Genomic DNA, 26,148 nt, shown 5'->3' with positions numbered 1-26,148 from the left:
AGACGAGGATTCAGGACAGACAAAGTGTGGGACTCTAACTGGTTGCTGGAATGGGAAAAAACACACCAGAAGCAACACTAAGCTCATCACTCGGGTTAATAATATGATGCCAAGAGCTTTCATGAATGTTCTATATTTATGTAAGAGGGCAAATGATAGGAAGATATGTGCATGGTTTATAGGGAGATTCTACTTTTTCTTCATAATTATTCAATTTTACTAAGTGGGCCGAATCCCAGAAAAGCTTTTTGGAAGACTACTGTGACCCTGGACTCTATACAAACCCCATTTTCCTCAGTAATTTAGGCGTACTGTGTGGTCTCTATTCTTTCACTGAAACTGTTATCATTTTGTTCCATCCTGACAAAAACTACGGGCTTTCTTTATTCTATGCTACCTCCATCTCTCAGCTACAGTGGTTAACAAGTTGGTATGTGCCTCTCCTTAGAGCATTGCCTTCTTGTGGCTTCTGTGTGCACACACATTCCTGGCATTTGATGTGGTTTGCTGTTTGCTTGCTCTCTACTTTCTGCTCCAGCCTCCACCTCTATACGGCAGTCTCCAAAATCTATACTTGGGTAGTTTTCTTCTGTGCCTTGCCCCCACCATTCATACATCTATTACTAGTACTGTGAAAACTACGTATGTGCTTGCATCGTTGGCCAGGATCTTTTTTCTCCATCCTAAAAATGACAGTCTTTGAGTGCTTCAGACTTTTCTTTAGGTGTAAGGCTCAGATGAGGTCCCCGAGTGCGGCAGGTATCCCTCTGAAACACGAAGTTTCTCTCTGAGTGCATTAGAAAGCATGAGGTGATCTTCTGGGATTTGCCACTGACAAAAGCTTTAGACATAGGTTTTTATGTTTTTAATATTAGGATATAAGGTTTTAAATACCATTATGATGTTTTCAAACCAAGTGTGTTTTGTGGTCCTCGCTTCCCCCATTTCCCCACTGCTTCTGCTGCTGTTTCCTCCTGTTAGCCTCCCCAGGGGCTTTTCCTCTTTCATGTCCCACAGAAACAGCTTTTGTTCCTCCCTCATCACCTCTTTTTACCCTTTCTTAGTGGTGAGGGTGTGAAGAAAGAGACATCCTTACTCACTGCTGGGGGGAGGGGGAATGAAAATTACTACAGCCATATTGGAAATCAGTATCACAGTTTCTAAAAATATCTAAAACGAGAGCTACCGTCTGACCTAGCCATATCATTCCCAGAAATGTACCCAAAGGACTCCAGATCCCACCACAGAGACACTTGCACATCTGTGTTTATTGCTGCCATAGTCCCGACAGCAAGAAAATGCAAGCTTAGTCTAGATGTCCATCGACAGATGAATAGGTAGGGAAATGTGGTACAGGTACACAATGGAATACAGTTCAACTATAAAAAATGAAATCATGAACTGACGCTAAAATAGGTAGAGCTGGAAAAAGTAATATTAAGTGTGGCAATTCAGACTCAGAAACACACACACACACACAAAAGCATATTCTTCCTCATATAGGAATCCTTGCTTACAATGTGTGTGTGTGTGTGTGTGTCAGTGTGTGTGTGTGTATAAACAGATATAAGTGAGAAAGTCTAAAAATCTAGAAAGGAGAAATCCTAATTATGATAATTGCCAAATGAAGTTAGGAACTTGTTATGCTGAATTATATTACTGTTTTCTGTCATTTCATTTATAATTTAAAAATTCTCTTGATTTTTCTTCAAAAATCACCAGTTAGCAGGCATCTTATACAAATGAATGCCTATTTCATTCGCCAAATGATCATTTACAGATGTGGCACAGAATGGGTCTATTCCTTGGCATAGTCTGTGTAAGAAATGTGCCAATACATTAGCTTCTCTTGCTTCTAAAACAAAGAATATGACTAGATATCATGGTCTGAGGTTCAATTTTGAGATTTTATTTCAAATTTGATGCAACACTAATATTGAATCTATGTCAAAACAAAATTTGTGATTTTGCCTTCCTGTTTATGACTCTAAGTTTATTGTGGTCGTATGGAATTGGGCAGGGAGAAGGATGGAAATTAGTTAAGCTGCTGTAGTTTCATTCAAGGTATTGTGTTAGAACTGGAGGAGTCCAACTGTAATAAGACGAAAGTGACAAATGCCTACAGATAAACCACGTAGCTCTTCCTGAGTTCTATCACTCAGACTGACCTTGGCCTTTAATTGAATCTTAAATTGAAGAGAAAAAAAATGAACAGCATTTTCCAAAAGATGAAACAGGAAAGATGACAAAAAATAGTATGAACCTGGAATTTCTCTAAGCAGAGTTCTAAGCTACCACTTCCCTGGATTACAAATGTCAGCTCTAAAGTCCAGCTATTCTAAACAGGTTCTTAGGCTGCTAGCTGAACAAATACAAAGGATAATTCTTTTCACGTGTTCCAGACTTGAAAGTAATTTCTGCACATATTTATAATTATGTGGTCAAGTCTTGTTAACGTTATTACATTTCTGAAATGTTATAGTAAAACATAATTTAGGGAGCCTGAATGGTTCATATCAATCAATTAGTTTGTGAATATTATACAGTCCTGTCAGGAAACAATAGCCTGCCTGCCTTGTACTTTACTTGAATTACTTATAACTCAAGGACTCCAGCAAAGGCAAATTTGTAGACTCCTCATTCAAATACATCTTAGACATTTAATTTCCTCTCAGATCATATGCAAAGAATAACAATTTCTTAATTCATTTCTCCTTAATGGAAAAAAAGGTCTTCCTTTCACAGTTAACTAAAAAGAACCATCTATTCTGTGTCCAAAGGAAATATAACTCCGGCCCTTCATGTTCATGTATGGTAGTTCTATCACTGGGCACATGCTCTCCAGTATTCAGATGTTCTGTGTTGTTTACTGACTTGTCCATTGGGAAACAAAAGGTTATATCTGAGATACAGCTGCCCAGCATGCCAGAACTGTCTTCCTGAGAGTATGCTTCAAGAGGCTTTAGGAGGACATCATCCATTTGCCCTTCACTCATTCCCCCTCAATTTAAAATAGTCTTACTTACTATCACTCCCTCTTGCCTTGGTCACTTTTATAACACAAAGCATTACTTGTTTCTTAAGGTCTAATTTCAATATCTGTGGTTTATGAATAACTTAAGTGTGTTCCTGAGCTAGAAAGCACTTCCACTTTCCCTGGAGACTTCATCAGGTTTGAGATTTCTTATGATTAAACCATGTTTCTCACTCTCTCCAGAAGTACCACCTATTCTCCACTGCCTAGCTATTGGCTGGTCAGCTCTTTATTAACCAATCAGAAGATGCCTTAGCAGAGACACATCTTCACAATGTAAAAAAAAAAAAAAAAAAGATTATCCCACAACAACTTCATGAGGACTTACCTTGGCAAAATAATAATAATAATAATAATAATAATAATAATAATAATAATAATAATAATAATAGATAAGTATGTACATGTCAATAGGTGTAGTATATGTGTGCATATCCATTCTAATTTTCCTGTTGCAATCTGAATCACGTCTTTGTGTATTATAGCTGTTGGGAGATTACAAAGACCATCATAAGTTCTTTGGCATCTGGCAGTCCAAAGCAAGTCCGACTACATGAGGTGAGTGGGAATGGTGTGTATCACTTTCTTTGAAACCTTGAGGACTTGAAGTTTTTTTGTTTGTTTATTTTGATTTTGGTTTTTTTGTTGTTGTTCAAGGAATCTTTGTGACGAATTTCAAGGACTGACATTGTGATAAAAACAAAAAACAAGCACCAACCCCAAAACCAACTCTTACCCCACAAGTATTCAGCAAGTTTTGGTTGATGGTATCTGTATGGAGCATGCCACTCACAACTGATTTCCATGTTTAGTTATAAAGGGATCAAAGTGATGGACTAAGAAAATCACATCACTATACTTTTATGATCTGATTTTACCTATCAGTCTTCAGTTAAGGTCCATATTATTGGTTCAATGAATAAAACACTCGATGTATGTGTAAGATTTATTGAGCAGGTTGTACAACCTATAACTGGAAGCTGGAAATAGACTAAAATGAAATAAGGAAGCAAGAAATTGTTTTTTTTCTTCACTCTTCTTCTTTTTTTCTCTCAGAAAGCTTGTTGAAAATAGAACATTAAAAAAACTTGAAGAAGAGATAGCAGTCTTTAAATGTTGCTATTTACTTCTAATGTGTCATTAGAGTATACCGTATCTGTCATTAACGTGGGATGAAATAATGAAATTTCATGGCAGAATTCCTAAGACTAATGTTTGTGTCATTTCATTTTGTAGTTGCATTGCGGGTAAGTGAAAGCCAATTTTACCAATTATAGTGCTATCATTTAGTACGCTGCACATAAACAACTATATCAGTGTCATCAGCTAAAGCAGTTATCATCTGATGGGTGCATTCACACAAAAGTAGAGAAATTGGCACAAAAACAAAACAGAATAGAGAGCAGCATTTAATATGTTTGTGTATGTATATGAAGCTCTTACTGGTGTGTTATTTTTACATTATTTATTTTGAGCTTCTGCAATGTAGAAAACAAGTAAGCTGACTTAAGATTCTGTTGGTCAAATAATAAAAATGTAGAAACAAATAAGCAACCATCCCCCAAATCTGTACTGTAAATTGCCTTCAAATTGACCATCATAAACAGCCAAGATACTATAGTGCTAAGCTGCCAGTATGTTCTGTCTCTTCTGGACTGACTCTCTTGCTCGTCCTAATAGGCAAACAAATGTAACTTTAGAAAGGGAAAGGAGAATAGTCTCCAATTCTCTCCTCAATTCCCATCATTCCTAATGAGTGGAAGTTAGTCTTTTTCTCCCTAAGTATTTGGGATTATTTTCAAGTCTGTTTCAGTTTCCATTTAAAGGGCAAGTGCCTAAATCAAAGCTATTTTCTCAACAGGCACTGAGGATTCCTGCTTACACACTATGTGCCTTAGAGAAAATCATTTGGTCTCAGACCACTTTGGGTAACTCAATTGATATCAACATTGAGTGCTTTCCCTTTAAGTGAAGTGAAAGCACCTTACAGTTTCCCAATAGAAGAGTTTTAAGTTGTTCTCTGGGGAAGGATAATTACTGATCCCTCCAAGATATGCTTGGTGTACTATTTTTTAAATGTAAGATACCTAAGCAACTCTTTGTCAATGATTTGTATTTGTCTGTTATAAAGATACATAGAGAAACTTCTAGAGGGTCCTGGGAATCAAAGGGAACTTATCAGTGTTGGTTCCAGTCCACCACTGTGTTTAACTCTAAAGCAGCATTGAATGTAAGGATTTTTAAATTATTAGTAGCTCCTAATAAAATTGAATTTAATTCCCCTTAGTCTGTTGAAAAAGCAGGATTCAATTAATTGAGTTAGAGACCTTATTTTTTTAATTCTTCCCATTTTGGTTAAATTTTATTGAGGCGATGAAACCATTCAGTGTCCCTAAATTCAAACACAGACTTTTCTGTTTTATTTCCAGTAGTAGTTGATTACTAAAAAGCTAATTCAAAGTGGCCAAACACAAATTCAATTCCCTGTATAAAACACTCAATTCTATATTAATTTCAAAAACTTCAGATTTATTGAAAATTTCTGCTGTTTTGCACTTTCCACAGCAGTATCTACCATCAGAGGGACCGTAGGAACTGGAAATGTGATGGAGTGGGCTAGGCTGAGAAGAAGTTATTTATGCATGATGTTGCTGTCTGGATTCCTGAGCTCTTGGTCAGACTGGTATGTAAGCCGAAAAGGTCCTTACCACCATTTGATTAGTCCCAATAGACCCCATCCCACTGTGGGACTCTAATGATCTACTTGTAGTTTATTTGCTATCAAGAACTCTTAGCCTGCAGATACCTTATATAGATTCTACCATGATGCTCAGTTTGCTGTGACTCTTCGGGAGGCCTGACTATGCTTCTTGTAGGGGAATAATTGAATTTTGCTTCAACAAATACAGAGAAAATAAGCTGATGCCAATGCCATGATAATTCCTTTCATTCTTTGTTTGGCACTGTCTGGATTATCCTTCTGGATTTCTAAGCAGGAGTCAAAACCAGCCCAGTGTGCCTATTAATTGCAGCGTTCCTAGTTCAATATCTTCATGTAGCCTATTGGAAGATCTTTTGTCTTTTAGAAGGGTATGTCCTTCCCCTGAGGAACTGAGGTCTGGCTCCCACCTGTAGCTGCCCTCTAAAATATCCATTCCTTTCTCCCAATTTGCAAAGTATCAGGTCTTAATAGGGTTAGGGGTTGTGCACACTTTTTAAAAGAAGTCACCATAGCCTTGCAGCATTTCAGAATTCAGTATCATTTGTGTTTTGCTCTACCAGTCAAAATTTCTAGTTCAACATCCTATTATATAGTCTCTTCTATCATAAGTTAGTGGAATGATTTTCCCTTAAATATTTTTCTTAATCATCAAATTGGTTAAGGTAGATAAAATGCTTTTTGTTTTGAAGTCATATCTAATAAAAGTAAATATCAGTTTTCTTGTTACAATGAAAAGCCCATTAAGCTTGTAGGTAATTAGTATTTAAATAACATATATAATGAGATATTTACTAATCTCTGCTTTATGATGTGCTTGCAAAGGTATTAATTACTTGGCTAGGCAATGAAAGGATTAGTTGTTTAACAGCATGCAGATTTAAGAAAATGGAGTGCAAATTTTGATTATGCTGACAAAACTTCAAACACATTTATAAATTTTTGAACAGTTGATGTTCATAGTGTATACCATTTAAATTCTATTAAGCTGGTATACATGGGGAAATATCTAATAAAAAGAAATACTCCTTTGACTTCACAGTGGTGTTTTGATTATTTTTACTATTATTTAATATTCACCAAGCAGCCATGCTGAGCCAAGCTCTAATTTAACATTTATTAAGTGCTGAGAAGTACTTAGATAAAGGGACTAATTTAGTACAATTGTGCTGAGAAAGTGAGACCACTTAGTCATCAAAATATTTGGTAAAGGAAACAGACTTTCCTTTGCTTCCAATTTTTATATTTTTTTTTAAGATTTGACATGTTATAGATATGTTTCCTTTGAGATCATATTTCTCCTTAGTATATTTTATACTCAAGGTAAGAATTTAGATAACAATTGTATTATATTAATGACCATGAATGAACAGTAAATATACTGAAAACATGGCATACCACAATGGATTAAAAGTCTTCAGATCCTCCCCTCTCTTTCTCTTCTTTCTGAATAATGTTATTTCCCTGAGGATTTCAAGACCACGACCCTCTACATAATTTAAACTCACAGTTTATGTTTATTTTGTTTTGTTTTTTTTCGAGACAAGCTTTCTCTGTGTAGTCCTGGCTGTCCTGGAACTCACTCTATAGTCCATGTTGGAAATAACTCAGAGATCCACCTGTTTCTGCCTCCCAAGTGCTGGGAATAAAGGTGTGTGACACCATGGCCCAGCCAATTTATGTTTTCAATTTCATTTTTTTTCCCCTGTGGAGCAGTTGTGAAAGTCTTTAGGTAGTACTGTAATCTCTGATATTTATTTATTGCACAATATGCCTATCAGTCTCTGATTTTTCAGTTAAGGCAAAACAAAACAAAACAAAACAACAGTATCCAGAAGTGTGAAAATCTGTGTGTGAAAACTGCGATGGTAAACTGAGGGGAAGCATTTCTATTTCATCTGCTTGCACACCACTGCACTTTGACACCCTTGAGCTCAAAGACATAACAAGCTATTCTAGATAGTTTGGCTTTAAAAATAGCAGTTTTAAGATCCTATTGGTAAAGACACCACATACTTCACACGCAAGTCTTAAAGGAATTGAGAGAGAGCTGGCCTGGAAGCCTCTTCCATGAGACCTGCTTCTCTTGGTAATTTTACATGATATGCATGTTGCCAAAATAGGGAAGCAACTGGTAGGCCTACCCAGCTATCAGTCCTACATACCTCAGCAATGATTAGCAGAGGAAGATATTCATAAATGGTACAATAGTAGCATATTCACTTGGTGGCAACCAATAGTTGTCTAATTGGATTTATGGCCTGTTCAGTAGGAGGGTACATGCCTAGTAGTGTAAACCTAGCCAGCTACCAATGACTGGGGAAGTCATAGACCCTAAAAGAGTACCTGTTACTGCTGTTCTCCTAACCAACACAAATCTATCTGTAGTCTAAATACTTTTGGTTATACACACAGGTAAGTGTACCTCTCACTTCCCATCAAAGAAGCTTCTTTTGCAACAGATGGAGACTATTACAGAGGACACAACAGATTAAAATAAAGAGAATAAATGATTATAGGGTTCACAATTCCAACTGATCCATCTGTAATGCAACTCCTACATCTGAGATTCAGGAATCATTGTGGAAGATGGGGCAGAAAGTCATAAGAGTCACAGGCCCAGCGTGCCTCTTTCTAGATAACATCTTCCAAAGTTAAAAGGGAAAAAGCACCCATGCAAACACAGCAATATTGCTGCCCAAAGATGACAAGCACAATAACAACATAGCTGACATACAATATATATAGGAGAAATTCCACATGGTCCCATTCCCACATAAGAGCTACAGGTGGTAATTGCTGCTGAGAGAGGAAGAATTAGTTTTTTGGTGGGGATGAGTTCTCACATAGGCTGTCCAGTCTCATGTGGTCAACTGTGAATACATGCACATATGGGAAACCCTAAATGGATTCTGCAGGATACGTATACACAGATATAAATGTTATTTTTTTGTGTGTGAGTGTGTATTGTGTGTGTGTGTGTGTGTGTGTGTGTGTGTGTATGTATATGTGTAACCATCATAATTAAATAATAGATCATGAATTTGGGACGATTTTTACCAGAAGAGAGGGGTCAGAGTGATAAAAAAAAGTAGTGATCATATATGAAGTTCTCAAAAGTAAAGTAAGTACCAGTTTTATTTTACTCAAAATAGGAAATATATGGCTATAATACTGTATATATTCAAATGACAAAAAGGAAGTGGGCCTTTAATGATAGATAATAAATATTTTACAGGGTGTCGTTTTCCTTTTAGTGGAAAGTTACAGCATCACCATGGAATTTACCCACTTTATTTTTGAAATGCATAGTTACTAGTAGTTATAATTAAATTTTATTTTAAAATAAATTTCTTAGCTCAAAGAGATAAGTTGCTGAATATATAGCAGTATCTTTTCTGTGACTTTCTTTTCAAATACTCACTCTTTATGTTTAGATCACTAAAATATGTATAAAACCTCACAAAATAATTATATTTTAGAATAGTTAAAGATAAAATGAAAAGTGTTATATTGTATGCAAATGAAATGTTGTCATTGACCTGGTCTCACATTAGTTAAATCCACATGAAATTTGGAAGAGGTTAACAAAAGTCTCCGTGGATGTCTCCACAGTGACAGTTGCCCATGTTAGGAAAATAGCTTAAGTAAACTGCTAACTGAGGTCTTTCTAAGTTGTGTCACAAATGGAACTTGCAGAAAGTATTGGCAGATGTTTTAAACACGTGGCCTAGTGTTAACCCAGTTGAAGAGGTTTCTAGTTGTCTAATCATTGGTTTTCTCTCTCGATTGTCATATATTAAAGACGTTTGACAAAGTATTTGCTCAACAACAGAGGACAAGCTCTTCCTCAAATGCATCTCTCCATAAACATTGCCCCGAGTGTGTTCATAAAAATGGCCGCAGATAAGAAAGTTCTATTAACTGAGCACTTAATGGGTTCTACCCCTGCCCCGTTAACCTTTTATATCAATTAATTCACTTAACAATTTATGTAGTTCTATTTTATCTTTTTCATGCCAAAAATGAGGAAACTGGGGCTTAGAAAGTTAGCTGCTCAAACGATCCCATTCCTCATTCTTGTGTCTAACAGAAAGGCATAAGATCTTAATTTCTAAAATATACAAACAACCATGCTTAAATATTGCCTAAGGTTTCTTCAAAGTTGTGTGTATGTGTGTGTGTTCATGTACATACATGCTTGTGAAGGCCAGATGCCAATGTTAGATATCATTTGTCAGGTACTATCTACCACGATTTTTGAGACAGGACCTCTCACTGACCCGGAACTCACTGACTAGGCTAGAATGGCAAGCCAGTGAGTAAGCAACCCTGTCATCACCTTCCCACTGTTGAGATTACATGGGTTCCGAGGATTTAACTCAGGTTCTCATGATTACATGACAAGGTCCTTACCAACTAAACAATCTTTCCAGATCTTTCTGCCAAGTTTTTAATAAATTCATAAGACAAAATATTTTAAATAAGTTTTACTAATAGTATGTATATTTTAGTGTTATGGATTGATCAATGTGTATATAAAAGTTGAAATAATTCTTCATCAAGAACTAATTCTTGAAAGATTACCAAATATATGCTGTATAAGATGCTGTCTTATTTTGCTCCATAATAGCATTATGTAGTATAGACATTCTTACTGAGTTATTATTCATATAAGCTGAGGCTTAAACAATTGTTATAAGGGATGGTTTTGCACAACAGCTGACTGCTAGGCTGGGGTTGAAAACCTAGGTCTGTTTGGTTGCAATAGTTCTGTCCTCAACCACCTAGTTAGACTTTTCTATAAAATAATTCCCTTTGAAATGAATGGTAAACCAAGGATCATATCTTACATTTCCATATTTTGATGCATAGCATGTTAAGCCCTTAATAAAAACTCAAAAGAAATAAAAAAAAACATGTTTGTGAGTTCTACCATTCCTTAGAAGAAGAATGCAAATTCAGATGCATAAAAATTATCAGTGGATAACAGGAAGGGAGCAAGATGGGTCTATAAACAGCCACTGGCATATTTAACTCAAGGAAATGGTTGTTGTTTTTTAAAGTAAATTATGAAACCAGCTGATTCTTAATTTGAATTTTTTAATTGGCTATATATACATCAGAACAGCTAGAGCTGTGGTCCATGAGGAAGTTTCCTTGTTATGGGGATTATCTGAAGTTTAATTCATAAAACTTTTAAGCAGTTGCAGAAATTATTTATTTATTTATTTTTTTACAGCCCACCGTATCCTGCTGTGCTCTCTGGCTACATCATTAATTTACTTAGAAATCAAATGTGAAACCCACATCCTTTCTGTTACAGAAGACACTGAGCACATTAAATGCTTACATATTTTAAAATCTTGTTGTTTAAATAACATCTTTCAGACTGACTAGAATACAGCCCCCAGATCTATAACGGACTTTCTCTTTCTCTGTCTTTAATAACTGTTAGGTATATTCACTAGAACAATTAAGTAGAGGGAGCACAATTGAAGTTGTTCTTGATGAATTTCCCAAGGTATTTATTTTAGGGCAATAAACACATTATCTAGTCTTAATTCAAGTTATAAAATACGATCCTATATGGAGAACTCTAGATTATTAATTTGACTAATTTGCACCCTTGGAAAGGAAAAGTCTTAAAAATGGATGAACATAGATATACATGGATAAAAATGAATGATTAAATGAAAAAGATCATTTTTTTTGAGGGGGGGAACAGAATAGAATGAAAAAGAGAGATACACAGTCTGAATGTGTTCCACGTGGACATTTTATTTAACTTAGATAATATGTTTTCTGTGTCTGTATTCTCTCATCATTGTACAAGAGTAGTAGTGAAACTTCTAATCTCTAGCCTCAAACTGAAGGTTTAGTATTTCCGACTATGAAAAAGCTGAACACAGACACGTTCATCCATTAAACAGTTTTCTGAGACTCCACTAAGTACCTAACATGCTATGAAAAAAAAATAGAGGTGTAAAATGTGAGACCAAAATGAGCCATCTTAGAAATAAGACCAAAATGCTTTCACCCTAAAATTAAGGCCTAAGATATTTCCTTTTGGGAATAGGCCATTAGTTACTGAAACCAGTCAGTTCAGATTTCAGAAACCAGGAAGTGTAAAAGTACAGAGTCACAAGATAGTCACGAGGTAATGCCTGCCAGACTATGAAATGTCCTCTCCCTGGTTTCCAGGGTAACTGACCATAAAAATGCCCCCACCTGAGGGCAGCCAATGAAAAATGGTGGCGGGCAACCACTCCCTTAGAAGGAATTTCTAGAAGCCCCTAGAAGCGAGCCAATCAGAATTGTACCTGTACTAGCACCCCTAAATGATGTAACCTTGTGACTTTTCCCTTTAAAAGCTGAGCTTGCAGATAGGTGGGCGCTTCCTCCAGCCTCCACTGCGTTGGATGTATTGGACGAAGTCCCTGCCTAGGCTTGTATTGCTTTTGGATATCCAGAATTAAACCATGCATTTGCATTCCGGCATGCTCGTCTTTGGTGGTCTCTCTGGGGGTCACGATCTGGGCACAACATAAAATATAGTCCTTTCCTTACCTTCCATTTCAAAGAGAATAAATACCATAGAAAAGCCTGACAAAGACCATATATGCCTGTTGAAGAGACCTGCTATCCTAGAAGAAAAGATGGCTTTCATTTTAAAATGGCAATGATAAGATATTCCTCCTTTCAGCCACTCCCACTTGTCTGGACATCTTTTCTTCCTTTTAATTAATAAATCTATGTTCATTCTGCTTAGGAAAGTAGCAAAAATATAAAACAAAACCAAGAAATAAAATGAGAACAATTATCTATCAAGATACACAAATAGTTTATTCAATATACTCATTGAATAAAAGAGAATTACTTATGGGTAAAGTCTAGTTTAACTGAGCTGCTGAGGAAATCAATATCCCTACACCAATAGGCTACGCAACACTGGACGATGCAGTCATTAGCATGCACTGAAGTGGATCAAAGGGCGTGGTTCCCAGTTGGAGAGATGTTTTTGTTGTTGTCTCTTGGTTGTTGTTGATTGTACGGTCAATAGGAGGAGGAAATGACCTATTGACCATAAAAGGATGGGAACCAGATGAAAGCAAATAAGATTTTTGACATAAGGGAACACATAGCTAAAGTAACAATAAATATAATTAATTAAATTAAAAGTAGAGATCACTGGTGAACAAGTTAAATACTGTTCTGCATTTATCGTTTAGAAGTTATATACCTTAAATATCAAATTTATATGAAAATAACAAAAATGATTGCAAAGACATTGTAGGCAAATATTAGTTACAACGGCAAATTAGGACCAAGATGGAGTGACATTATTGTCAGTCAATATGGCATTTAAACATGAAGCAGTACTAGGGATGAAAAGACATAAATAAATAACTACTCAGAAGTCACACATAATAATAAGTCTGTAGGACACAAGATGGCCAAATAAAGATTTATGACTAAGACAGATGGGGAGAACCCAGGAGAATTTGACAGAGCAGCTGATGAAGTAACAATGAAAGCCTCGGGAAGTGACAAGTTCAGTATACAAAAAACATAGTGAGCATGTCCATATGAACAATATCAACAAACAAAACAAAGCAAAAACAAATATATTTTAACACCCATGGAAAGAGACATATACAAACACTAATGTGTGTGTTTGTGTTTGTGTGTGTGTGTGTGTGTGTGTGTGTGTGTGTGTGTGTGAAATCACTACACTTAGGAACATGAAAATATATACTATTAAATATATAAAATATTTATAAAACAGGTCACAGAGTGGCTGGAAAAAATCTAAACTTATTGGACAAAAGGAGGTGGGTTGTCTACTACGTCTTTTATCACATGTAGACCATGAGAATTTCAAGGACATCAGCTGAACTCTCCAGTGACTTGCTATATTATTTGAAGAAGGCCACTTTGCTCTCCTTCAGGTTCTAACTCTCAATAGGAACAATTTCCCGACGTTCCTTCTCAGGCCTGCTGTGTAGACAAGCTGAAACAACAGACAGCTCAGGGAGCTCTACCTGGGTCGAACAGCAGGGGCTCTTTGTTAGCAAAGGTAGAAGTGAATGCCTATTGGATTTCTACCTTTGTAAGCGGCTCTCCCACCAGCTTCCTGTGGTCATAGGGTGGCAACTTCCTTGTGTGATTGGGGCGGGGTTAACCATACCATTGACTGGTCAACAGCAGCAGTCTTTTCTCCTATAGCTAAAGATTCAAGTAAACAAATCTCACTCTGGATTGTTGGCTGTGGAACCTATATGACGATGTTAATGATATTAACTTTTGTTTTGCATTTATTTTGCCTTTTTTTTTTTGCCAAATGCATTCTACGGAAGACAACATTTCATAGATACAGTGAAGGGAAAAAAAAATCAAACCAAATGTCCTGTGAGAAGCAGCAAAAAAGGCCGGCAGAGAATCTGATCATCTGCCATTCCAGTCTGCGTTTGAAGCCAAGTGGCTCTGAGCCCTTGAAGTACATGAGACAGCCTGCAACCTTGTGATAAATTTTCCTTTTGGGTTAGCTAGCTCATGTATTTTTCTGTTAGCAAGTGGGAGAGTCCTAACTAAACCAGGCAGATTCAACAGGAACAGGGCTGACATGCTTGGAGGGAGTCAGAAGTTAACCATGGGGGTGGGCACCTACGGGGACTTCAGATACAGGACTTGGGTGTCCAGTGGGTTGCACAAGGTCACTGAGGAAACTTAATGTGAGCTCTCAGAGGGGACGCAGGGAGGACATTGATGACTGTGGTTTCTACTTTAGGAGTTTTGCCCAGGGCTGGCCTGCAGAAGGTACTAACAAATAAATAAATCACACACAGTAAAGACACAGTGGCAAAGAGCTTCAGGGCAGAAAATATTTAGAAGACTCGGCAGAGAGAGCATTCATGTGTTCATTTTTATAAGACTTTCCCATTTTGCTTGTTCCTGAGTGCTTCTCAAGTTCAATGGGCATAGCTAGGGAGTTGGAATATTTTATTGAGTGGTTTCTAGTTTAGTGGCCCTCTTCCGTTTACAAAGCTCACATTGCTCTCTATCACTACTCTGCCTGCACTGGACAGTCTGTCCAGACCTGCTCCCTGCCCTGCCCTCACCAGTGGCCCATCAGCAGTTTTGCCTCAGCATCCTCTGCCCCCATGAGCAAAGTAAAATAATGAGTCATTTCTTCCTCAAGTTGGAACTGCTGTTCTTTGCCAGAGGGTAGGAGGGAGGGAAAAGGGAGAGAGTTCACAAGCCCATCTCCCTGATCTTCTCCCTCTCCTTCTTTACAAAGTCACAGGAAGAAACACAGAGGCTGCTGTCAGTGTAGCAGGGTAAGTTCCAGGCATCTCTTTAAAAAAAAAAAAAAGTCTTGAACTTTCATCAGAAGCAGACTTACATGTCAATTATTTCAGGTCACTGGTGTTATCATTGTACTCCTCAGTGTTCAGTAGACACATGGAAGTGACAGGAAGTATAATGAGCATTGGTGTTGGAAGATCAAACAGCAAAAACCGGGCATTTCTTAAGGGCAGCCTGGTGATTTCTGTGCTACAATCTCAACCACTTTCTAATTAAAAAAAAAGTCATTGACTATGATTACTTTTCATCCCAATAAATGATGGTGATTCTATATCAAAGAGACACTCTGTAGCATAAATGCCATGTTTTAGAAGTCGGTAGTATGGTTGAAAAAGAAAACTACTGATTTGGGTGCTGAACCAAAAATAAACAAGGAAATTTCAATATAAACCTAGAATTTCATCATGACTCATGTAGTGGACCAACCTACCTGCTTTTCTCAGAGGCTCTTGTAGCAGCAATATGCTGTTGTCCTAGATAAAGAATGGATTGAATATGGTCCTTATCCTCAGCTTAAAACCAAACTGGAAACTGGTAATTAGTATCAGTAAAACCTCAGAGTAAGTATTGCCAACAGTTATGGTAATGTTTTCAAGAGCAGTACAGGCTAGATGTCAGTATGGATTTTGAAACGAAATGTTTCAGGAGGGAGTTAGCTCTTAGGGTAGAAGTTTGATGGGACAAGTCCAGGGAAACTACAAAGTGTTCTCATGGAAGCTCCACCTCAACCCCCTCCCTCATCTCTCTCTCTCCCGAAACCCTGTCTCATCTCAAAAAACTCACCAACCATGTTTCCTCCCCCAGAGATGCTCAAGACCACTCCCACAGGGCATTTAAATTGCTCCCCAGAAAACAGATGTGTGGTTTTTCAGTCTCTTTCCCATCGTCTCCTCTCTGGTGGCCAGAAAATCATCCAGGAGCGTTTTGCCCATTAAACCTGGGTTTTTTCTTTATTTGGTTTGATTCGGTCTGATTTGGATTGCTGTATCGGGGAGAGGCTTAATATCGGGGTGCAGAAACTTTTCATAAAGAACTCATGTTTGATCAAATATGAGCATGTTTGTACATGTCCCAAAGCTCACTTCCTTAGTCAAAACATTATGGCACCCTGAAACACAATCCAGCTGTCTGTGATTCTTAAACGTATCTACCAAGTTTTCAAATCACAAGCATTTAATAAGCAATATTGATCCCCATGAAACACTGGGATGATTTCAAAGTAACTAGTTTATAGGGAACAACAAAAGAAAACAAAACATTCATGCAGCACAGAAGCCCTGGCAAGACACTTCCTCATAAAAGGCGATTATGACCGTATCATTGAGTGAAATGCTTGGGCATCCTACCTTTAATTCATGTCAGAAGCCTAACCCTCAATACTACAGACTTGAAAATAGAGATCTTTGGAAGGTGTTTATGCCATAAGGGGAATTAATAACTTTGTAAGAGCTACAATTTCCTTATCCCTTCCATAGAAGATGGCAGCTTATACACAAATAAGAGTGTCTTCCCCTGATATCAGTCATGCCTGTGCCATAACCTTGTAACTCTCAGCTCCAGAAATGTGAGAAACAAATATATATTGTTTAAATACCCAGTCTGTATTTTTTTCCAAGCACTCAAAACAGATTGGGACAACCCATAAAGAAATAATCATGCTGAGCTTAAGTACCTCCTTTACTCTCTACTAACACCCTAGTAAATCCTCTTACAAAGATTCTGGGGTACCTACTAATTGGTGTCACACAGACTTTTAGAAGCAGAGAAAGACCAACATCATACGCATGTAACCCCAAAGGATCAGCAATTAATCAATAAACAGGAGCTTTTCGGTTGACATATTCTGGGGTGACCAGCCATACAGTGGAGTAAGAGGCTTCTGACCACCCCTTCTCCTACAGACGCACTGCCCAGAGCAGTTCTCTCCAGTAGAAAGCTAGAATCCACAGATTAAAGATACCAGCTCACTGCACAAAGGAGGAGACAGTCACATTAAAACAGCCAAGAAAAGCAAAGATGCTCACACACTAACTCCATCCTGAGCAAAGCACCACATAGCCATGGAGGAGCCCCCAAACCTAAGTATGTTTCCGAGAGGTAAGGAATTTATAGGTACTCACAGTGCCTGATTGTTGCAGTCCATGGTGATAAATGTTTGGGGTGCGGAGAGAATGTCTCTTAAATCATCAAATTTGAGAAATGGCAAGGAATGACTGTTAGGGTCTGTGAGAGGTCCCATAAAAGACCACCAATCATGTATGCAATCAACTAGAGTGTTTAATAGAAAATTCCAGCATGCTGGGGACAAACAATCCAACAAAGTGGCAAATGGTGACCTTGAGAGAAGCTCAAAGGCTCCTTTATAGCTAGATTAGGGGAATTCTAGGTGTGCTTAAGTGGACTTTGAAGTGATTGGATATAGACCATTACTGATACAGGAATTATTTTATGATTGACACATGACATCTGGTCAGCAGCTGTGTTTGCAGTGTCAGGGGTCTATTTGCTGTATCGGGGACCTGTCTGAATAGAAATAGCAAGAACAGTTCCTGCTTGTGTCCGGGTAGGATCCTGATTGGCTACCAGACTGGATGTACTTCCTGAGAGTCTGATTGAAGCCAGACATGAGTCAACATAGGATGGTGGGGTAATATGGGACAGAGGTCTTAGCAAACTGGCTCCTGGAAGAAACAAACAAACAAACAAACAAGACAACTGGCCCTGTTAGATTCAGTCCTGTTATAAGAGGGGACGGCTGTTTCACTGACCTCAGAGGATTTCCTCATCACAAAGAACAAAGGGGAGTTTTAAATCCATTAGCAATCCTATGAGCTACAGCCCCACAGCACCACCTTATAATACTTTGGTGTGGGTTTGGCCATGTGTCTTTTCTTTCTTTTTGTCTCAAGAGTGTTTTTTTTTAAACAAAATACAATATAATAAGCTAGAACAAAAACCATCACATTGAAGTTGGACAAGACCAACCAACAGAAGGAAAAGAATCTCAAGAGAAGGCACAAGGGTTAGAGTCCCACTGGTTCACACATTCAGGAGACCCGTAAAAGTACTAAACTGAAAGCTATAGTATATGTGCAGAGGACCTGGTGTAGGCCCTATGGTTGGCCATGTGTTTTTTCATTAGCTGTGCGTGGTGCTGTTCTCTAACAAACAAGTCACCAAACAGCTTCCTGAACCTGTCCAAGAGAGATAACTCCCTGTGCCTCATTTCTTGCCTTCTAATGGTAATTCCAGTCCCATAATCTCCCTATAGGAAGGGATCGGAGGCCTTTGCCAGAGACAAGGAGAGGGCTAATTTTTTTCCATGCCTTCTGCACCATCTTGACTCCAAGATAACTGTCTGAAGTCCCATGTTTCTAGGAAAAGACCATAACCTCACAGTAGTTAAAGTAGAAGGTGGGCACTTTCTCTACCTCCTTCCCCGGTTTACTTCAGTGGGAACTCTAGACTAGAAAGATCCCCCTACAAGGAGAGTGTGAGACTTCCTGCTTGGTTGGGAGGCATTTGTGGCTTCTTCCCCAGTAATTGTAGCCCTGTCTTCTCTCCATGAGAAGAGACTTGGGGTTTCTCTCAGTGGGAACTCCTTGCATCTCTTCTCCATTTTATTCTAGATATAAAGTCTTCTATTCTCTCATTGGAAGACATGGGGGACCTGTAGGTCCCTGGCCCCCATTTTGGGTAACTGTTGCCTTGCTTGCTGACCTTGACCTTGATATCCTCCCTATGCTAATTCCCTGCCGGTTTCCACCCTCCTGAATGCTTAAGGGAAGTTCCTTGTCTGTGTATCCTGCATAATGGGCGTTAACCGCTTAGATGCAAGATTGTAAAACATTGGTAGTGAACTTATGCCCTCAGGGGTTCTCCCATTGTGCTGTAAGCCTATATTTAAGACCTCCTCCCTCCTGCAATAGATGGCATTCCGCATTAAAAAAAAAAAAAGATATGGAAGGTCCCCTTGCTCCTTTCTTGTTTGCTCCAATGAGAACTCCTCCTCAGATGTGTTCTCTGCCCAGAGAGTTTGAGACTTTTATTTCTTGCCTAATGGATGAGCAGGTATAACTCACAAAGTCTTCCCTGGCCTTCTCCAGCAGTAAATCTTAATGTGGGGACTCTCTCCCGTAGTAGTTTCTGTGTGTAGTGTCACACTTCTTTCAACCCTTCACCTGTGGAACAGGCACAGAAAGCACCCATCCTTGGAGAGTCTGGAGCTCTGGACTTCTGTGTCTAAGACCATTGGGACCAAAGAGCTGACTTCTTTTCCTTATTAAGAATTTTTTTAAATTCATTTTATGCACCAACCACAGATCCTGCTCTCTTCCTTCCTCCTGCCCGCCCCAGGGTTCCCCCCAACCCACACCCCATTCCATCCTCTGAAAAGGTAAGGCCTCCCATGGGGAGTCAGCAAAGCCTGGTACATTCAGTTGAGGCAGATCCAAGCCTCTCCCTGTGTATCAAGGCTGTGCAAGGTGTCCCACCATAGGTAATGGGCTTGAAAAAGCCAACCAAAGGGCTGACTTTTAACTTAGAAACATTCGACATCCATGACCCAGCTTTAAAATAAACAATTTGATTAAAAGTATCCACAAGACCTCCAGGATTTCACCTTAATATAGGGAAGAATAAGAGGGGGCATAAAATATGGCTCTCTGCTTCTGTTGGGGCAGAAGGAATGAGGTTACGTTGTTTTCACACAACTTCTCCTGTGACATAGCCAGTTACTGGCTTCTGCTCTCCCTGTCTTATTAACAATAGCATAACGTATCACTGTCTAAGTGTAATGTGTTTTGACATGGGTCTCCTTGGGTTTATCCTATTAAGTTTCTATTGATCTTCATGGATCTGAATTTCTATCTCCTTGTCTAGACTTGGGAAGTATTCTGTCATTGCTGTTTTTAATATTTATCATCAGCTCTATCATATTTTTTATCTTAACTCAAGTAAATGGTAAGTGGTTTGATATATAGTAAAGTCCAGTGTATTTTCAGTCAAATGGAGCCATGATTTCAGTGCTAGGCAGGCAATGGTAAATTTAAAAAATGCTCATTTATTTTACTTCATGAAGAGCAGATGGGTACATTTATAGGGGTAATATGATGTTTGCTTTATGCATTTACTATAGAAAGAGTCAATCGAATAGATAAAATGTATATTGCCTTATCAACAAAAATTTTTAGTGGTAAGAATGCACAGGTTTTTTTATTATCAATTTTGAAACATACCATTTGTCATTATAAGCTACAATCCTGATGCATTGTAGTAGATGACAAGAACTTCTTCTCATAGTCTAAGTGAAACTCTCTGCCTGTAGATCACAGGCTTCACTTTCCCTATCATTCTTTGCTCATCCTCTACAGCTGTGGTTCTCAACCTGTGGTTTAGATATCGTGTATATCAGACATTTACATTACAATTAGTAAGGGTAGCAAAATTACAGTTATGAAGTAGCGATGAAATAATTTTATAGTTGGGGTCACCACAACATGAGGAACTGTATTAAAGGGTCGCAGCATTAGGAAGGTTGAGAACCACTCCTCTACAGGCTTCTGGTTTCCATTTTTTTTAAACTCTCATTTTCTATTGTAATTACTCTTTAGAGTCCATAAAAATGAAGACATGCAGAACTTGTCTATCTGTTCCCACCTTATTTCATTTAGTATAATATCCTCTGGTTGCACTTGTGTTATCAGATATGAAATTGTTGCCTTCTACTTAAGGATCCACTAATGGCGCCAAAAAGTGGGGCAAGAGTTTCCACCTAGAACATGAGAAATCTTAAAAAAAAAAAAAAAGATTCTAAAACAGAGCTAAAAACAGCTTCCTAGTTGTATCTCTCAGGCAAGCTGTGAACTACAGTATGGTGGGTTTGCAGTGGCATGTGGGCTTGACCTGCAGCATGGTGGATTCCTGCCGCCATACAGAGGCGTCTCCAAGCTATGTAATATGCTGTGTGGTGGATTTAGCTTTTGGTAGTACAGAAAAAAAAAAAAAAAAAAAAAAAAAAACAAAAGAAAGGAAAAAGAGGTTTCTGGGATGCATGCTGCTTTGAAGGAAGCAGTGACCCACTGCTTCCCAGAGTTGGCGACAAGCATATTTCCCCCAGATCTGGTATGTAATAGTTCCGCCATATTGGGAAGCTGAGGTGAGTGGAGTCAGCAGCCGATGCTGCTGCTTTTTGTACTAGCCACACAATTTAGTAGTTTAAAATTTCTCCTGGTCAGAGAAGGAACATAGATTCACAATAAGGCAGATTCCGATGGAATAAGACTTTAAACCATTTACGATGTGTGCAAAAATATATGTAGGCTTGAAAGAAAGAGGAAAAGGAGGGTAGACAGTTAAATAAAGAAATAGTTTTAAAAAATAAAGTCTTTAAAGAGACAGTAAAAGTAATATAAAAAACAAGCCATGTAAAGATGGATAGCACCCAGAGAGTCTGGATTATGTTGTCTGTGGAATTTTTAACTATAGAGAGACATTTGATTGTAAAAGCTGCTGAGTTAAATCAATATGTATATTTTAAAGATATTTTGATTTCAAAATCTATGTCTAAGGATACATTGCTTTAGAAAAGAGATCCTGTTTTTGTTTCCACAGAAGATGAGAACCTGTGGATTGCTTCCAGGCAAATATGGTTTGACCAGCCAAGACCCCCTGAAAAGTCTCCAATGACACCATGGCACAGATGATCCAACATCCAAAATCAACTTCAAGCCAACTGGCTCAGAGAATACAGCCTCACAGACTACTCCAGTCAGGACTTGACCATAATCCTAAAACTTTCTTTGTGTCCCCATAAGATTACCAGCACCCTCTATCAGCAGGAAGTAGCTTAGAAAACTATGCCCATATTCCCCAAAAATGGAATATGGATGTTTGTCTTTGTTTAGGTTTCTGGTTACAAATTTTTATTGGTCATAGTCAATCTCTTTCTAAAAAAAAGAAAGGGAGTTTATGATATAGAAATATAGGGTATAGAGATGATAGGATAAAAGGGTAGATTGTTGAACCTACTTTTAAAGAGCAACTTGTTTAAAATGTTTTACATTGGTATAGGTTTTAGTTTATTTATTTAGTTTATTGATACAAATTTAAAGTTAATTTTGTTATACTGTAAGTATATTTCTACCCTTGTTTAAGGTACTATGTTTGTGCAGCTCATTTAAATTGTAATGGATAATTAAGAAATACAGATTAATAATTAGTTTTCTATGATAGTCAAACTTAGAGTCATGTTACATTTTCTAGGTATACATAGATATAATTCAATTAGGTAGGTAATCTCCAAACACTTCAAAGACCTACAGAATATGGCATTTAAAATGTTTTAAGAACTTTGACTTTCTGGACATTGAGACATGTCTGCTCCTGGCAACACCAATCTACTTCAGAGAAGATAATGGGCATTGAAGAAAACTCATTATGGAATTTGCTTTCTTTGTGGCAAAAGTTAGTCACTGGGCAAAAAAAATGCCCTTGTGTCAACTGATTGATCATATGTTGTATAAACTGGACATGCAGGACCCAGAGGAAGATGACCACTGAACTTTGCAAGGTCCTTTAGGTTCCTGCTTCGCAAAAGAAACTGCCAAACATTCTACAGGACACAGAGAGAAGCAACTGAGAGACTCTAGGCCTGTAGGATGAAGAATGGATGCCCCAACAATGCAGAAGCATTTTGGGTAACTGTCCAAGTAGCCAGCTGTCTCTGTCATTCTAAATTTTTGGAAGTTACTTACAATGCTCTTCCTGATTACTTAGGTAATATTATATCCTTCTGAGGTCTTTGATATAGTTGAAGACTAGATAGTTATAATTATGGTTTTCCTTGGTAACCATATCTCTTATCAATTATCTCTTGATAAGAGATAAGGTAGATATGAAACCTTAGACTCACAAATATAGTATAGATAGGATATCTTTAATTTTGCCAAATACAAATAGATTAGATATTATAACTATAATTCTTGCTTGATAACTGTTTTATTATATGTAATTTTACTATAATGAAGTTAAAAACCTTCTTTTTGAATAGAAATAAAAGGGGAAATGATGGATGATGTCACTCTGTATGCTGTGATTATGTGTTGTTCTGATTGGTTGATAAATAAAGATGTTTGGTCAATGGTGAGGCAATAAGGTTAGGTGGGACATTCTAACTAGAGAGAGAGGAAGGAGAGAGACAGAGCAGAGGAGATGCTGCCAGCCACCACTATGAGAAGCAAGATGTAAAGATACCTGGTAACTACGAGCCACGTGGCAAAGTATAGAATCATAGAAATGGGTTAATTTAAGATGTACGAGCTAGCTAGCGAGAAGCTTGAGCCTAATACAGTTCATAATTAATATAAGCCTCTATGTGTTCATTTAGGTCTGAGTGGCTGCGGGACCATGAGGCTGCGGGAGCTGAGTGGGACTGGGAAAACTTCAGCTACACTCCACAGTATTCCATGTGTATACTATGCTTTGTATACTCATCTGTTGTCAGGCACTTAGAAAACAATGACCAAAATAAAAAAAAGGTAAGCTTTTATTTATTATTAATTACTTGGGATTTCATCAACTGACATCAAAGAGTTAAGTACATAAAATCATAATGTGCATCTATACACTGCTCTGGGTAATATTATCTGATCCACTGAAGGCCAGAAAGGACAAAAAATGGAAAAAAATCCAGTCTTTCCTTTGGATATACAAAGTAAATTCTTATCTGTCCTCAGACTTGAGGACAAAACCTGTCCTCTTGTTGCTTTAGACTCTAACACTGACACCATTAACGTCATTCTTCCCCCATTCTCAACCACCAATCTTGAATTCAAAGTTACAAAATCAGATCCTCTGTTTTTTGGATCTTCAAACTAGGACTGTATCATCTCATTGATACTCATGGGAAGATAGTTGAAGAGACATTTTGGCCTCTGTAATTATGTGAACCAACTCCCTGCCCCCCCCCCCCTCTCTCTCTCTCTCACACACACACACACACACACACACACACAAAACAGACAGACAAAGGAATGAATGAGAGAGACTTATAAAGACACTAATCCTACTCTTAAGGATTATAATCTAATCATTATACTTATGACCTAATTACTTCCAAATGCTATATACTTATGAGTTGATAGAGGAACTCCTGTCTCTGTTATTATGGTATGAAAATTTTAAATTGCATCATAATATTTGTAAAGATAATGAGAAAGCAGGAGAACTATAAACTCATACTGTGGAGATCATCTACTCTTCTTGCTTGGCCATCACTTGGATAAGAGCACCATTACTTCTCCTGAATGTCAATGCAGGTGGTATAGGCTGTCAAATTAGCTGTGAATATGGATCTAGTATTGGCAAGTCTTTGTTTCCCTCCCCTCTAAACATGGTAGTTGCATTTAAATATAGATAACATCACTATGAAGGCTGGATTGAATAGAGCTCTAAAGAGAAACTAAATAGAACTCTAGTTACCCCAGTGAGACTAAATAAAAGTGTTTACTCTGAATGCTCAGAAAAGGAATCTGGTTCATACTTTCTGGCCTGCTGAGTGGTGGACAGAAGGAAAAGTGTCCTCATAGTTGGGCCAAATTAGGGATGAAGAGAAGTGATGCTGTGATGGCATTGTGTGATTCACTGTTGGTGTCCCCTACACAGTTTAGGACAGGAATTCTCCAGTTCTTCTTCCCCTAGTTCATTTAACTGATCATCTTGGTTTGAGTTGGGTTTCCATTTCATATAAATAAACACAAGATATTAAGGCAGAAGATAATACTAGACATTAACGTTAGTACCAAGATGAAAAGAAGATCTATTTACCCCAAGGGACCATGCAATTGTTGATTACCGTGGTGATTACCAATTACTTATGTTGAATTGAATAAAAGTATAATTTTAAAGTGAAATACACTCCAAACCACATTCTTGAGCATAAGAAGTCTCCATTTTCTGAGTTTTTTGACCTCTAAGTTTGGAGAAGTTTTATCACCTATGTAAGGTTTCTATATGAAAACTGGATTTCAGGATCCCTTCTGGCTGTAAAGCTCAGACTCTACAATGTTACTTTATCTTGCATGATACCTTTTAATTGCACTGAAATCTTCCTTGTTGTTTCTGAGGAGTTTTACTGCTAGTTTCAGCACAGAAAGACTACTTCATCCCTTTACCTCATTAAGTAGTACACACAGTTAAAGAGGTTTCAAAAACAATTCCCTCTTAAGGAATTCGGTTTAGAGGTGCACTTGTGTTATTAATTCTTTAAAATCATAGAAATTCCTATTGCTCTAGGTGCCAGTTTTGGATATCCCCGCACTGAGGACTTGATAATAGTTCTCTATATGTGGTAATCTCAGCTATTGAAGCTACTAAAGGATGGTAGAATTTATGATGGTCCCAAATAACCCAAGGGTAATTATTTAAAACATATCTGTGGATAAGTAAATACCGAACACATTCGTACAAAATTTAAACCTTCTTGTGAATGTTTACTTAAGGAAATAAAAGACTGCTCAGCAATATTCGACCTACTTTGGAATAAAAACAGAACTATGCCTATCAGCATAAATAAGAGAGCATGAATAAATAGTGCTGAAGTGTAATGAAGAACTTCACAATTTCTTTGGCACAAACAGCTAGATTTCTTTTGATTCTCATGTCTTATCAAGCTGCTGAGCAGAACTTTCTCTGTTCAAGCAACACCATCTTTGTTGATGTTTTCAATATCTCTGTGGTTTCTTTAATAGCTTCTTAATGGATCCTGGTCCCCCAGTCTTTCTTCCCTGCAAGTGAATCTCTCATTGCTACTGATAATTTCCCCCTATGAAGCTAATCATATCACCAAGCACCCTTTGGGTAAAGTTTAAACTTATTTGCACAAGAGACAAAGCATTTGATCTACTGGCTGCTGAACTCTCCCACTCCAACATTTGCCACTCACTGCCTTATGTGCTAGGTGCTTACTGTATCAAATGAACTGCAGTGGTATTTAATGAACTGGGAGGTTTGGGGCACATTACTCTTT

General features: G+C 37.8%; 1 protein-coding gene and 1 long non-coding RNA gene across 4 annotated transcripts in view; one reads left to right on the top strand and one right to left on the bottom strand.

The window, feature by feature from the left end:
- Window positions 1–23,649, top strand: part of LOC131918492 (uncharacterized) — a 32,562-nt gene extending 8,913 nt beyond the window's left edge. For 2 of the 3 annotated variants that reach the window (XR_009381001.1, XR_009380999.1), the window contains exons 2-3: window positions 3,520–3,592; window positions 21,735–22,026. This is a non-coding gene — a long non-coding RNA (uncharacterized LOC131918492). Of the gene's footprint in view, window positions 1–3,519; window positions 3,593–21,734; window positions 22,027–23,508 lie in introns of those variants that run through there. The other variant, XR_009381000.1, reaches the window with a different exon arrangement.
- Nkain2 (sodium/potassium transporting ATPase interacting 2) overlaps window positions 1–26,148 on the bottom strand; it is a 594,649-nt gene that overhangs the window by 289,037 nt on the left and 279,464 nt on the right. The window lies entirely within an intron of this gene.

This window comes from Peromyscus eremicus, chromosome 8b (genome assembly GCF_949786415.1).
Source record: "Peromyscus eremicus chromosome 8b, PerEre_H2_v1, whole genome shotgun sequence".
NCBI lineage: Eukaryota > Metazoa > Chordata > Mammalia > Rodentia > Cricetidae > Peromyscus > Peromyscus eremicus.
This window is presented reverse-complemented; position numbering and strand designations above follow the sequence as displayed.